Below are 12,508 nucleotides of genomic sequence, written 5' to 3'. Positions count from 1 at the left end.
AGCAGATCTTATGCCTATCTCCTTCATACACGTTATGGGCTTGGTGGTCTTTGAAACAAATAAAAAACAACACAGATAGTTAATTAGCTAAAGTTAAAGGCTAACCGCACTGCTGGTGACTGAATGCACTTCCCTTATTAGTATTGCCGTGTGGTATTGAAACAATTACAGCTGTATAATTAAATTCAGCAAAGATCATGAATAATTAATAAAAGCCCATACATTTAGGTACATGAAATTCTTGTCTGTGATGCAAAACGTGGAGCGTTACTTCATCGCTGCACACAACTGCATTGCTGAGTGAAGGAGGGGTCGTACGGAGAACCCAATAATAAAATGTACCCATATAAGTACGGTGTTCCGCGACCCAGTAGGATAAGCGGGTTGGGCGATGGATGGATGGATGGAAGTACGGTGTTAGGTTATCCTGTGCTACCTTATGAAGGCTGCAGACTTTCCAGAATCATGCTGATTAACCAAGGTTATCATTTACGGAGAATTCAATATCAAATGGCATTCAGATTACATATAGTACTTAGCAATAAAATTATGTACAGTCGACCCTTCTGCATTGTGGACTTTCTCAATTGCGGTCTCGATATATCGCGGGGTCGGAATAAGAAGTTAAATGGGAATTTCCTGGGAGTTTTGGGGAGTTTTACGAAAGCCGTAGACGGCACGTAAAGGCAAGCAGACGACACACAGAAAACTAAGTAACTTATAAATGCATAAAATATGCGCAGAGTGCTGGTCTGGAGGACGCCAAATCTGTTGAGGGCAGCCTTTCCTGTGATCTCGCGGTCATCTTTGCATCCTGCGTTTCTCATATATCTTTTCACTTTGCTCCTATGCCCGATTGGCTTGCTGATTATGTAATAGTCGATATTTTTTCTTTTTAAATAAATTAACATTTATTACTTTGGCAGCTACAGGTTTCCAGCCTGCAGTATCTGGGTTTAAGGTTCTACGTTGTTCTATATTGGACAGCCAGCAGGACATGGCTGCCAGTCCATTCCCCTATCAGCTGTCTCCAAATTAAAAGTAAATCAGCACACAGTCTAATGTAAATTATTTGGTGAAAAACCAAATCTGATTTTAAAATGTGACAAGCAAAAGTAATTTGTTTGATGACTTTCCTGACATATCATGTTTGCCCATGTCTTTCGTGTGTTAGTGCGATTTCCTTGGCTAAACCAGTGTTTCTCAATGTGATTCTTGGGCACCCCAGACGGTCCATGTTTTCGCTCCCTCATCGTTCCCTGCCATACAGGCAACATTTTTACTCCCTCCCAATAACTACTGGGAGCTGGGAGGGAGCAAAAACCTGAACTGTCTGGCAGTCCCCAAAGGCCCGGATTGGGGAACACTGATTTAGACAGACTGGTTAGGAAAGCTTGCTGTTTTTCTCTAGTCTCCTGATTGCTCATTCCTGGAGATGGACCTGCATGCAGGTTTCCCTCATATGTGATGATTTAGCATGGGCTGAAATAAAGGTTACTTTGAAGGCTTGGATCATCAATAAGGGGCCTGAAATCCTCCCCGACGGCCAAGTTCACTTGTCTGGGAGCACGAGAATGATGGAATACCCCCCCGCAGCTCCATGCGGCACAGCTGCAGGCCACAAAGTGTCTTCCAAAGCTTAGCAAAGCACACTGTGGGTCTTCCTGGAAGGCAGCCATGCTCAAAGAGTACCTCCAGCCGTCCTGGGACCTTCAGGGAGCTCCGATCCCCTTGTCGTGATGTACTGTACAGTTGGATGTCTCGTTGATGCTGATGTTGCAGTGTTACACCTTGTGGTATTGTTCCTTCAGATTTTCACCTTATAACTTTTGTAATTCTACAGATGAAATGAACCACAGCTCTACTAAAACAAAACTAATTGTACATAAGTATAATCCACAATCTAAAATGTACCTTGATTTGGGATTTAAGTTTAATCATCTGAAGCAAGATGATTCATAAGTAAGGATGTAAATATGACTATGCAATGCAGTGTACCTTGTAATCCATTTAGACAGAAGGAGGCAGGTCATGAACGAGATGCCCCCAATATTTGTATAGGAATTTTTTACTTCATTACAATATTTGTTTCCCTGTCAATAACCAAACAGTTTTAAGTAGGTGATTTGAAATTCTTTTAAAAATATATCAAAAACCATCAGGGGTGCAGTAAGGGCATGACCACCAATGGCAGATTAAGGGCCCCCACTTTGCAGAGGCCCTTAAATATGTCACCTTATGAATTTTATTGGGGGGGGGGGGGTGACATTTTGACAGAGAGCCCAGAATTTCTGGAAACCATTGATAGGTTTTGAATTTGCTGTGCAGTTTGACTATGAAAGTAACATGAAGAATAAAAAATAATTTTATGGTAATTTTTAAACAACTTTATGAACAGCTCAGATAAAACTTTCATGCCTTTTTTTTTGCCAAAAATTGCAATCTAATATTAGTTTTGTATTTTATGTATGCAGACCTCTCTGGAACAACCTCTTTGTACAGCACATACCCTGCAGGCATAATTACTCAGGGATGTTGGTTTTAATGTTATCCCAATGCCACATACAGCCATAGAAAAAACTAAGAAACCACTCTATATTTTTAAACAAATCTGCATTTTTAAATCCTGGTTTAATCCTGGTTCTGCTGGCAGAGGCTACACTGAGCAGCAGAATGCTTCCAGGTTCAAAATTTCTAACACAGCACGACACAAAAACAAGGTGAAGCAGGAGACACTGGGAATGACCAGAAATCAGACAGGTAAAGGGCAGAAGCGACTTTCTGATGTCAGAGATGATCGTTCACTTATCTGACAGTTTCTCATGAATCGTAGGATGACATTAAGTGACCTTCAAAAGGAATGGGGAACATTTAGTGCAGGTGTGAAGTGCACTGCTAGGACAGTTTGTATCAGACTCCTAGAAGCAGGACCGAAGTCCCATAAAGCAAGGAAGAAGCCCTTCATTAATGAGAAACAGGGAAGAAGCAGGCAGCAGTTTCCAAAAAAATATATTATTCACAGACACACCTGTAAATTGAGAAATGAGTGAAACAAAAAACTGCGCTGTAGTCTCTTAATTTTAGACGCGGCTTTATTTGTAATGTCTATATTGTTTAAATGTAACATTCAGTTACTGCACAGCAATTACTAGGAAAAATCGACAAATTTGAATAAGAATGTGAACTAAGAAAAATCTATATTTTGCAATATAAATCTGACAGCGTTTTAATTTTTTTTATTCAGGGAAGTAAAGTAAGTGCCTTGTCATTTATAACTAGGAATGAACTGCTATAAAGAATGAAAATTTTGTTCCTTTGGTTTTATATGTTAGTTGATTCAAAATATGACAGGTAATATGAGGAATATGACCTGGTAGATGGCGGAGTAGAAGTATCAAAAGTATAAAAGGCTACTTTTACAATCGTTTTTATTTTGGATGTTAATTCATAGAAATTAATTTTAATACAAAAGCTATGACAGCTCAAAAATTTTATATGTAGGTAAATAGGATCCAGCTCTCACTGTGATCTGCTATTGGATAAATGATTGGAAAATTGACAGATGTAGTGTTAGAATAAACAAGACAATAACTTGACAAAATGCAGCCTGCGATGCTAAACATGAGTGGGATTGCAGTGGTGTTGAAGCCCTGGGGTGGCAGAGAAATGACTCATGTATCTTTGTAGCTTGGCTGAAGGCCAGGAAATAACTAGGATCCAGAAAACAAGCCTGGTTGGTTATTTGTATAAAATGCAAGCTTATGGAAAAAAACATCATGCTACTGTCTCCACTGGTTCACCAGATAGACCTACATGCAGTGGACACTTTAGTAGGGATACCTGATTGCTGTGGACGCTTTAGTAGGGATACCTGGTTACAATGGACACTTTAGTAGGGATACCTGATTGCTGTGGACGCTTTAGTAGGGATACCTGGTTACAATGGACACTTTAGTAGGGATACCTGATTGCTGTGGACGCTTTAGTAGGGATACCTGGTTACAATGGACACTTTAGTAGGGATACCTGATTGCTGTGGACGCTTTAGTAGGGATACCTGATTGCTGTGGACGCTTTAGTAGGGATACCTGGTTACAATGGACACTTTAGTAGGGATACCTGATTGCTGTGGACGCTTTAGTAGGGATACCTGGTTACAATGGACACTTTAGTAGGGATACCTGATTGCTGTGGACGCTTTAGTAGGGATACCTGGTTACAATGGACACTTTAGTAGGGATACCTGATTGCTGTGGACGCTTTAGTAGGGATACCTGGTTACAATGGACACTTTAGTAGGGATACCTGATTGCTGTGGACGCTTTAGTAGGGATACCTGATTGCTGTGGACGCTTTAGTAGGGATACCTGGTTACAATGGACACTTTAGTAGGGATACCTGATTGCTGTGGACGCTTTAGTAGGGATACCTGGTTACAATGGACACTTTAGTAGGGATACCTGATTGCTGTGGACGCTTTAGTAGGGATACCTGGTTACAATGGACACTTTAGTAGGGATACCTGATTGCTGTGGACGCTTTAGTAGGGATACCTGATTACAATGGACGCTTTAGTAGGGATACCTGATTACAATGGACGCTTTAGTAGGGATACCTGATTACAATGGACGCTTTAGTAGGGATACCTGATTACAATGGACGCTTTAGTAGGGATACCTGATTGCTGTGGATGCTTTAGTAGGGATACCTGATTACAATGGACGCTTTAGTAGGGATACCTGATTGCTGTGGACGCTTTAGTAGGGATACCTGATTACAATGGACGCTTTAGTAGGGATACCTGATTGCTGTGGACGCTTTAGTAGGGATACCTGATTACAATGGACGCTTTAGTAGGGATACCTGATTACAATGGACGCTTTAGTAGGGATACCTGATTGCTGTGGACGCTTTAGTAGGGATACCTGGTTACAATGGACACTTTAGTAGGGATACCTGATTGCTGTGGACGCTTTAGTAGGGATACCTGGTTACAATGGACACTTTAGTAGGGATACCTGATTGCTGTGGACGCTTTAGTAGGGATACCTGGTTACAATGGACACTTTAGTAGGGATACCTGATTGCTGTGGACGCTTTAGTAGGGATACCTGATTACAATGGACGCTTTAGTAGGGATACCTGATTACAATGGACGCTTTAGTAGGGATACCTGATTACAATGGACGCTTTAGTAGGGATACCTGATTGCTGTGGATGCTTTAGTAGGGATACCTGATTACAATGGACGCTTTAGTAGGGATACCTGATTGCTGTGGACGCTTTAGTAGGGATACCTGATTACAATGGACGCTTTAGTAGGGATACCTGATTGCTGTGGACGCTTTAGTAGGGATACCTGATTACAATGGACGCTTTAGTAGGGATACCTGATTGTTAGCACAAAAAGCTTGTTTCTCCAAACAGCAAATCATGTGGCAGTAACTAAATGTACAGAGTGTGAAAACTGGGTCAGGCGGTTTAGTTACTGTGTGACTAAACATTAAAACAGCCAAGACATGTGATTAAAGCGATTTTAAACACAATATGATGACATGGTGGTTCCAGCATCTCTGAAACAGTCGCCCTCCTGGGATTTTCATGTATTATAGCTTCTACAGTTTACAGAGAATGGTGACATAGGCAAAAACCATCCAATCAGTGGCAGTAAGGTTGCAGAAAAAAACCTTGTTAATAAGAGAGGTGAATGGTCAAAGGTGAATGGTCAAACATGCTAACAGGAAGACCACAGGTACAACAATAACCCTCAGTGCAACAGTGACGTGGAGAAGGGCATCTCCAAATGCACAACTCATCAACCTCTGAAGTGATTCTAGAGACAAAACAGGGGTCCTGCCTGGTACTGTGTAGGGATACAGAATAAAGTAGACAACTGAGTACCTGTACATGTTATGCACCACCATGTTAGAATATTTTGGAAGTACAGATCATGTATTATTATCTGCATCATTTAGCACATGGGGTTATTTAAGGATTAAATTAAGCTAATAGATCAATGCATCAAAGCTACTTTTTGCATCCCAGTCCCCTTACTCACCCAGTTATCAGACAGCATCCCTGTCCCCTTACTCACCCAGTTATCGGACAGCATCCCTGTCCCTTTACTCACCCAGTTATCAGACAGCATCCCTGTCCCCTTACTCACCCAGTTATCAGACAGCATCCCAGTCCCCTTACTCACCCAGTTATCAGACAGCATCCCTGTCCCCTTACTCACCCAGTTATCAGACAGCATCCCTGTCCCCTTACTCACCCAGTTATCAGACAGCATCCCAGTCCCCTTACTCACCCAGTTATCAGACAGCATCCCAGTCCCCTTACTCGCCCAGTTATCAGACAGCATCCCAGTCCCTTTACTCACCCAGTTATCAGACAGCATCCCTGTCCCCTTACTCACCCAGTTATCAGACAGCATCCCAGTCCCCTTACTCACCCAGTTATCAGACAGCATCCCTGTCCCCTTACTCACCCAGTTATCAGACAGCATCCCCGTCCCCATACTCACCCAGTTATCAGACAGCATCCCTGTCCCCTTACTCACCCAGTTATCAGACAGCATCCCCGTCCCCATACTCACCCAGTTATCAGACAGCATCCCTGTCCCCTTACTCACCCAGTTATCAGACAGCATCCCAGTCCCCTTACTCACCCAGTTATCAGACAGCATCCCTGTCCCTTTACTCACCCAGTTATCAGACAGCATCCCAGTCCCCTTACTCACCCAGTTATCAGACAGCATCCCTGTCCCCTTACTCTCCCAGTTATCGGACAGCATCCCAGTCCCCTTACTCACCCAGTTATCAGACAGCATCCCTGTCCCCTTACTCTCCCAGTTATCGGACAGCATCCCAGTCCCCTTACTCACCCAGTTATCAGACAGCATCCCTGTCCCCTTACTCACCCAGTTATCAGACAGCATCCCTGTCCCTTTACTCACCCAGTTATCAGACAGCATCCCAGTCCCCTTACTCACCCAGTTATCAGACAGCATCCCAGTCCCCTTACTCACCCAGTTATCAGACAGCATCCCTGTCCCCTTACTCACCCAGTTATCAGACAGCATCCCTGTCCCCTTACTCACCCAGTTATCAGACAGCATCCCAGTCCCCTTACTCACCCAGTTATCAGACAGCATCCCAGTCCCCTTACTCGCCCAGTTATCAGACAGCATCCCAGTCCCTTTACTCACCCAGTTATCAGACAGCATCCCTGTCCCCTTACTCACCCAGTTATCAGACAGCATCCCAGTCCCCTTACTCACCCAGTTATCAGACAGCATCCCTGTCCCCTTACTCACCCAGTTATCAGACAGCATCCCAGTCCCCTTACTCACCCAGTTATCAGACAGCATCCCAGTCCCCTTACTCACCCAGTTATCAGACAGCATCCCAGTCCCCTTACTCACCCAGTTATCAGACAGCATCCCAGTCCCCTTACTCACCCAGTTATCAGACAGCATCCCAGTCCCCTTACTCTCCCAATTATCAACAACGCTGGTAACAATCTCTGAAAATTTTGCTGGTTCACCTTCTCCATGGCTTGTGCTCTTTGAAAACAAAGCAATGATTATGTAACATTTTCAAGAGTCCCCCTTACTATGCATGTTTTCCATGCTATATTTTTGTTTAGTGCTAAGGAAATGCTTTATAAGGTTTCCAGTCAGCTCTGAAGCATGCTTGGAAATGTAAATATATGTAAATGTTGCAGGTTAACATTTTGTACAGTTACCTCTTAGACTAATAGAAAATGCATAACTAATTTCTCTTTGTGTTTCTTTTAATTGCTGGTTGCACTTTCCAATACTGTCCAAGTGTTATGTAGCCCAGGGTATAGTCCCAGGATATGTGGAACCGCAAATCCTTTGAAAAAAATTGGAGACTGGTGTTACCTGTTCTAGGCCGATCACATGATTGGGATTTAAATGATTGTGTAATCATCAGTTGACATGGCTGGCGCTCCTGTAGAATCATGTATGCTGTAAACACAAGTGGAAATGAATCGGTGAGAATGAGGCTGGAGGCCCCTGGCTTGGACTTTGTAACAACAAAGCTAACAAACTGAGCCCCATGTAGAATAATGCCTTTAATAATGCTCAGCTGGCTGTAATGAATCGAATAAGCCATATAAAAGGGCTAGATAGGCAAAGCGCAGAGAAGCAGGGGGTGCAAGAGCAAGGCAAAAGCTCCTAAAACATCTACTCTGCAGGAAGCGGTGTTTTGGGTTTCAGTTCCTGGATTTGGTTTATGTTCTTAAAGGGCCAATCCCTTGTTTTGTATTAGTCTTTTATTAACATAACGAGTTGGCTCGCTCACCCTGCATGTTCAGCTGGGCAAGCTCCCCATGTACTGTCCGCCTCATCCCAAAAATAGCCAAAAACATTCAAACTCATGTATGTGTAACCTGTATATGCATTTTCCGAATGACAAAAACTCTTCTTATTTCAGTGTGTATGAAATTCAGTTATGAAGGGTAGTATGATGGCAGAGCTTAATCTCTTTATCCTAGTATATGCATGACGTAATGCATTTATATTTTGTTTATACTGTATTTATTTTTGCATATAAAAGTTAATATTACTTTTTTAATCATTCATTTATCTTCTCAGCTTCTCTAAATGGCCATTGGTATCTATAGTGTAATATAGATGAGAGCTTCATTGGAACTTATGAAGTATTACAATCAACACTATAATTCCTGATGACTGTCAATAGAAGATTGTTATTAATTCTCATAACAACCATCGTAATGAATTATGACGATGAGAGCTTGTCCAATTCTGGTCCTGGAGGGCCGGTTTGCAACAAGGATTACATATTTCCCTGCTCAAACACATCTTATTCAACTGATTAGCAGGTTTAGTAGGTATATAGGTATGTAATGTGTCTGAGAAGGGAAATCTGCAGGCAATGGGCGTCGCCGCTATTACATCTGAGGGGGACGTGTCCCCCTCACATTTCATAATTATTCGTTTGGACCCCCCACATTTAACATAAAATATTAGTTTTATGCCAGTGTGTCCCCCCCCCATGTTCAAAATGCTTCTGACGCCCCTGCTGCAAACTGTCTTGCAAACTGGCCTCCCAAGATGGCAATTGGGCAACCTTGTCCTATTCATAACCACCATATGCCCGGCCAAAAAAAAGGTTGGCATTTGAATTTTTCATTGGACTGCCTTTAGCTTTGATTATGGTGCACATTTGTCATGGCATTGTTTCCACAGGCTTATGCAACATCTCACCTTTTATTTTCACCCAGATTTGCATTCATTTCTCACTGAGATGAACCACTCTGTAAAGCCTCCTTCATCACATCCCAAAGACCTTCAATGAGGTTAAGGTCACAACTCTGTGGTGACTAAGTCATACGTGAAAATGATTCCTCATGCACCCTGAACCACTCTATGACAATTCGAACCCATTGAATCTTGGCATTCTTGTCCTGGAATATGCCCATGCCAACAGGGAAGATAAAAATCCACTGATGATGGATGGAGGTGTAACTTGGACATTCAGTAGATTCAGGTCCTCAGCTGACTTTACTTTATTGCTGCATAACATTGCTGAGCTGTAATAATGATCCAGTCATTGGCTCTTAAGTATTTGCTGATATAAATTCAAATGGCAACTTTTTTTGGCCGGGCAGTATACTTAGAAATACTTAAAAAAGGACATATTATTTTGCGGAATACTCGTATTAATGTCTCAGACATGCTTTCTGTCTTAGCCTGTTGAGCAAACTTCCTGAGACGTAAGATGTATATTTAAAGGGACTATAAAAATGAATAACTTAATGGTGTGTAGACAAATTGTGAAAAGCACTGGCCATTATTAAGATGTATAAGTGTGAATTTCCCTAAATGTGTTTTTATAGTTCAGTAGTAATTTTCCCCTTGGATGCCATTTCATTAATTTGGGCAGTATACCTAAGCTAGTCACTGCATAAATTACGCTAAATTGTTGTTGTCGTATCCTTTTCCGAGGGCATAAGATTATTAGGATTTAATATATTTTTAGAGGAAAGTGGGCCTTCACCAATAAGAATTCAATTTGGTAAAATACCTTTTCAATAAATTACAGGCCATCTGGAGTTTTGCTTTTTTATACAATTACATTATCACATATTGCTAGAAGCTCAATGCATTTCTCTAAGAATAACTTATATGACAGAAGCTGGACTGTTGTAATGCGCTGTTGAAACAATGATTGATAACAAGCAATTTGTACACATATTATCCACTCAAATTCGGAATACAAAATTGAACTCAGAAATTTTGTGTAGATATTATCAAAGATGGCTGTAAGTAGCCTCTTATATTGCATATGGGTTACCCTGACCCTGTAGCAGAAAACTGCGTAATATTTATGGTGGGAAGATAGAATTTGGAGTGTTTTTTGAAGTGCAGTTAGCTTGAAATAAGTGATCAAAATGAAGAGAAGCGTCAGACTTTTTGGAATGGTTCAAAGGTAGCAAAAGCATCAGCCGGCAACTATGAACTTCTCTGGATCATTTATAATCATATAAGAAATTTAATGCGTACCTGATGTCTGTTTGCGGTGTAGGACTGTAGAACTGGGACCTGTCTACACCAAATCAAGCAGGTCCATTTACACATGAGGGACATTATCCTTTAGTAATACAATGTTTTTATAATAAATATTTCCAAAGCAGTCTTTCACAACACTTTCTGTGGATGCCATAACTATAGGAATCTTTGAACACATTTATAACTCATTATCATGCATTCATAAAGCAATATAAACATGGCTGTAAATAGTTATAAAAAGGCACAACACATTATAATCATGTTTATTATGCATTATGAATGCTTTATGAAGCTTTCATCTATAATGCACTATAGATATATCTACAGTACAAAGCATCCTTAATGCTTATATCAACCATTAAAATGCACTACTTCACTGAAGCTTATAAAGTATTTTAATCAACTCTATAATGCCTTATGACTGTCAATAGAAGATACTGTAATGCTTTATTAATTCTTATACCCACCACTATAATGCATTATGAAGATGTCTATAGTGAATTATAGATGAGAGCTTCATTGGAGCTTATGAAGTATTATAATCAACACTATAATTCCTTATGACTGTCAATAGAAGATGCTGTAATGCTTTATTAATTATTGTACCAACCATTATAAGGTTTATTCTAAGACATAAAACTCCTTATATAGCCACTATCCTGTAATACCCATCAAACATTAAAGGCAATCACTCTGTTTTTAACTAATATTTATTCTTTTTCAAGATTAAGTTGTCAAAGAAACTTTCTATTTCTTCTCGAAGTTGGGTTCACAGTGCCTATTTTCTTCGAAATCATTAACAGCTTCAGAACAGAGTCTTACACTTAAAAACAAATAAAGGATTTAACCTTTGTGACCCATAAGTCCCTAGGTGAAAGTGAAAGCATACTGACCTAAGTGTCGGCCATACTGACCTGGTAGTCTGCCAGACAGGGAAGTGGGAGGCGCCTGGCTTCGGAATATTGGTCTGGACTTGTGTGTAGCATCAAATAACTCACACCCGCTAACAGTAGTGAATTTGTGTGTTTTTATTAGTCATGACTAGTTTGCTAGCTAGCCAACTCCTTATACGTTATACAGGCTCTTCTGTATGAGGACTGAGAGGTGAAAAGGGAAAAGCTTTGAGTATGGTTCAACTTTTTAAATCCCAACGGCTAAGTCACGGGGATCTCAGGTTGCTGCTCCCAGCAGCAATAGCGTTAAAATTTTTATTTATTTATTTTAACATAATCTCAAATATAAACTCAAATCTCAACAGGAGTTACATCCCAATAACACAAAATATTTACAAAAACATATTTGCAAAATCAGTAGCCATATAATAACGAACCCGTTCATGAACCACTGTGGTTATATAAAATCTAGTAACGCCTTCATTTATTCTTACAATAAAGCAGCTTGTCCACAGCATGCCGTCTTAAATTAGAAGTGCCGTGCAGGTTAAAATAACAGTAATTACATATTAAATTTACAATTACTGCCAAATTAAATTTTAGCAAATTTAGCCAAAAGTAAATATGATGGGATTCTAACTGATGTGCAATACAAATGTGAAAAGATTAGTGTGCAAAGCAGGAGAAGCTGAATGCTTACATAAAATCCAGCATGAAGAACTGTTTCAAGCAGCTAGACATTTTACAACCGGAAAGCTTGGAATCTGCTAATTCCTAATTGAAAATTTTCTCCTCATGTTTTTGTAATTGTTTTCAGGAAATTGAAGGGTTAAAAACAATTTCATTACCACTTTCTGGTTTGCTGTTGTGTTCCAGGATTGTCCAAATCTGGTCCTGGAGGGCTATGTTGCAACACAGTTTACAGATTTCACAGCTCAAACACATTTTGTCTGCTAATTACCAGGTTTAGTAGGTGTGTTTGCGTAGGGAAATCCACAAACTGTGTTGCAAACTGAGAAACCATGTTCTACTCTGTATGTACAAATCATTA

The sequence above is a fragment of the Paramormyrops kingsleyae genome, chromosome 7, assembly GCF_048594095.1.
Source record: "Paramormyrops kingsleyae isolate MSU_618 chromosome 7, PKINGS_0.4, whole genome shotgun sequence".
In the NCBI taxonomy this organism is placed as follows: Eukaryota; Metazoa; Chordata; class Actinopteri; order Osteoglossiformes; family Mormyridae; genus Paramormyrops; species Paramormyrops kingsleyae.
This window is presented reverse-complemented; position numbering follows the sequence as displayed.